The 4,224-nt window shown below is 22.8% G+C and overlaps 1 protein-coding gene and 1 long non-coding RNA gene across 14 annotated transcripts in view; both read left to right on the top strand.

Annotated features, from left to right (window-relative positions):
• The window catches only part of LOC126907241 (uncharacterized), a 235,096-nt gene that overhangs the window by 121,652 nt on the left and 109,220 nt on the right, over nt 1-4,224 (top strand). The gene's annotated exons all lie outside the window — the stretch shown is intronic.
• On the top strand, nt 47-2,933 carry LOC126907455 (uncharacterized). The gene is made up of 4 exons (XR_007704540.1): nt 47-70; nt 899-931; nt 1,634-1,669; nt 2,828-2,933. It is a non-coding gene; the product is annotated as an uncharacterized LOC126907455 (long non-coding RNA).

The raw sequence follows: 4,224 nt of genomic DNA, 5'->3' as shown, positions 1-4,224 counted from the left end.
ATAGTATTATATATATATTTATGTATTTTGAAAGGATATAGTATCCCTGTGAATGACCAAAATGAAGAACGTAAGTTATAACTTAATGAACTCTATATTTCAAAAAAAAATCAAGCGTAATTTTTGTTTATATTAATTAAGAACTGATTAAATCTGATCCCGATCATTATTATAATTACGACACTAGTCGTGTCCTGATCTTTTTTACACATCGTATTCAGAGGTATTAACGACTGTTTATGCTTTAGCACAACAATTCTCCACCCATCACTAACTTTTTATAATATTTTACTTGTGTCAATGAAGTGAACAACATATAAATAAACAAATGACATAAAGTGTACCCTATAGAAAAATAAAATATTTATATATATATAAAACTTATATGAGTGTCAACTTTATTTTTTTAAATGGCAACGTACATAATTTACTAGTTTATTAAATGATAATGACTTAATTCATAAAATAACTGGTTAATAACTTCTTTTAGAACAATATTTCATTATCTATTAACAAATTAAAATTCTGGTGAGAGGTGTGGTTTGAGTGCAGCTATTTTTAGTATTAGTGATTTCTCGGTCCTACTCTCCCACTCAGCAAAGATTACATATGAGAATAATATCCGTAGTACTGATCCAAAAGTTTTTATCTATCAGTGACTTTCGAATTTAATCATTATCTATTAAAAAGAAACTAATAAATTATGTACGATGTCATTTGAAAAAAATAAATCTGACATTTCTATAAGTTATAAAGCATGATTTTAAAAAGTGAATAATTGCTATTAAAAATAAAAATATATGTAAATAAATATTATTATATTTATGTTGTGAATAATTGAATCGCTTATGATAAACCTATTAATTGGTACATATTATTTTTTATGTTTTGTAAGCAGATGGTATCTATGCCGATAACCAATATGAAATATGTAAGTAAAAAATGAATCATTAACTTCAAATTATATTTATGACTATTGAAATAGGTTGAAATTGGGAATTGAAGATTTATATTATTATTGAATAATGGCGGTGCGGTGTAAGCCTCTTTTAATGTTAATCAGTTAACTAAACATTAATGATAAGTCCTGCGAACCAATTCGAAGATGAAATGTCATATCGCAAAAATACAGTTCACGTTATTAACTAAAATAGTCTTTTTATTTTGTTATAAAATATTGGAAACTACCGCCAAAAATGTTGAATTTTTCATTTATGAACAAATATCATACGCACTGATATGATTTTAGAATATATTAGTCTTATACGATTTACATATTTAGATATATAAATTTCAAAGTATTTTTTTCATAAAACTATTATATTTCTCGATGAATAACACATGTTTCATAGAATAAAGTAATTAACGACCATGTGAGCTAGCAGTGTATAGGGGAGGTTGAAAAATAGTTGTCATATAATATTAACATATTATTAAAAATTATATGAGACATGTCTCTAGGTACCGTACACAGTTACAAATTTGAAATCATTATTATAAAACAATTTATTTTTATATGTTGTGTCATTGTTATACACAAAACACAATATGAATTATATGATAAAATATAAACTGCTTTAATTAAATATATTATTGAATGATAAAATAATATAAATTATATATATTTTGATAGCATGTGATATTCAAGACGATGACCAAAATAAAGAACGTAAGTTAAAACCTTATCAACTCTTTATTCCAATAAAGAATCTAAGTGTTGTTTTTGGCAATATTAATTAAGAACTTATTAAATATGATAATGTAAATATTCAATTATTGAATAACATAATAGTAAAGATNAATATTCAATTATTGAATAACATAATAGTAAAGATAAAGTAAAAAAAAATATATATTTTTTTTACATACTTCCACAACAGTATCCATTAGCGGACAGTATATCTACAAAAGAAATAAAATCGGTAGCACAGTGGGGTCGCGGCACAGTATGGACGTAGCATAGTTGGGACAAGTATCGGTTTAATTTGACAGTGATTAAAATCACTATCTTTAGAAACGCTTCGATGCAAATCTAGAGATAATGTTTAATTTTAACAAATTAATAGATTATTCCAGAAGCTACATGATCTTCTGTTTCCCCATTTATATTCTGATTAGTAGTTCTTTGATTTAAAATTATAATATATGAATAAATACTAATTATACATATTAAGTTTGAATGAAAATGATATTTTATAATTTAATATTGTAATTTATAAGGAGAAATTGAAAAATTAATAAAGTAGTTGTATATTGCTTCACTTATACGTGTATTACAATTTAAAAGGCTTGATGTAATATTTTTCAAGAAAACTGTTAGTTATTTTATAATAACTAACAATGTAATAAATAAATTCACTGGACTACAAGGAAATTTCATCAGAATCAAAAATATACTTTTCTAAATCAACTTTTCGCGATGTTTTTAAATGAGCAATTAGATTTTTATATATTTTCTAAGTTTTAATATTTTTACTTATTATTAAAAAATAAGTATTTACATCTAAAAAAAATAATTAAGAACAAAAAAAAAACTTTCATCAGAAACAAAAATATAATATTCTATATCAACATTTAGCAATGTTTTCAAATGTGCAATTAGACTATTTCTATCACTTTTAAGCTTTAATATTATTAAAAACAGTATTTACATCTAAAAAAAATAATTAAGAACAAAGAAAATATTTTAAATTAATACTGATTTTGATTATTAATATGTTAAAAATAAGGAAAATGACATATTTAACTTATTTGTTTGATCGTTTAAAGTTGATTGTTGTAAATGTTTATAGTAAAAAAAAAAAATTTATTTTACTATAACTTTTAGCTCAATTGGCAAGTTTGAAATTGACATCATTAAATAGAAAATTTTATGAGAATCAAAAAAATTGTTTCGTTAAGATCAATATGCAGTCAAAAAGTTTTATAATTACTATTTATTGTAAATTTATCAGAAAAGCTAAATTTTTTTTTGCATTTATATGGTAATAGATAACTTAAATAGAATTAATAGTAATAATTTCCTAGTAACTTTTGGTGTTTTTGAAAAGATTCTGCAATTAAAATATTCAGAACTTAATTAATTTTAATGATTTATTTAAACTAAAACAAAGTTGTTAAAAAGATTTACTAAATTGACCGAATTATAAAATTTGATTATATTTGTAAAAATCAATTGTTAATTAAGGAGAAAAAATAATCATTTTTTTTAGAAATCATTTTTATAGCAACATGTTACAAAAAAATGTGTAATATTATAGTCTAGTAGTAGCACACACAAATAGAGCAAAAAAATTATTAAATTACAAAGTAAAATGATATAATTTGGTAGTTGAAATCTATCATATCAAACTTCATTCGTTAATAAATATTTTGAAAACATTAGAAATTAATGATTTTAATAGTCTTTATTGAGAACATGTTGACGTATCGTTGAAAAAAGTAGGTCAAGTTAGAGCAGAGAAAATAAATGATAGTCACAAAAAAATATCTTCTCAGCTTTGTATCGAAGTTAAAACTTAAAATATAGTAAAATAATTTTAATACGAATAAGAAATTTCTTCTTGCAAGGGGCGACTAGAGTGATGAGATCCTTGATCTTTATTGAAGTTTTATAATCTAAATGAGATAAAAATCAAACAAGTTAAAAATTTATACTAACTTAAAAAGAATTAAGAAAAAATGCATAAAAATCATTGCTATACGCGTGTTAGAACCTCGTACCCCAAGCGTGTTATTTTTCTCGACTTAAAAGAAGCAGACAAATTTAAATAAGTTTAACTTTCTATGATTTATTAATTTTTTATTTATATAATATTTATGAAAATCTGTACTCCCCTTGTCAGGTATTTTAAAATAAAATAAAATACAAAATTTAGAATTTTAACAAAGTGTCTGATTTTCCGTTACATTTTCAAAAGTTACATGGAAAAATTAAATTTTTTATGAAAAGGTTACCATTTTGAAACCTTTCCTGTGGTTAAATACCTAAGGTATCTATAAAGAAACACATTATATTAATTCGGTCATTTTTAAAAAAGTTATGGCAATTTTAAGTAACAAAAATTAAAAAGAAACACACCAAAGTAAAATGAATACTTTCTCAGCTTCGCATCGAAACTAAAAAATATTTTTTTTTAATAATATTATTATTTATTATTAAATATGTACAATTCTTTAAATAATTAACAGAGGGAGTCTAAGAAAGCATATACCGCTTTTTTA

The sequence above is a fragment of the Daktulosphaira vitifoliae genome, unplaced genomic scaffold, assembly GCF_025091365.1.
Source record: "Daktulosphaira vitifoliae isolate Bord-2020 unplaced genomic scaffold, ASM2509136v1 Scaffold_1, whole genome shotgun sequence".
NCBI classification, from domain to species: Eukaryota; Metazoa; Arthropoda; class Insecta; order Hemiptera; family Phylloxeridae; genus Daktulosphaira; species Daktulosphaira vitifoliae.
This window is presented reverse-complemented; position numbering and strand designations above follow the sequence as displayed.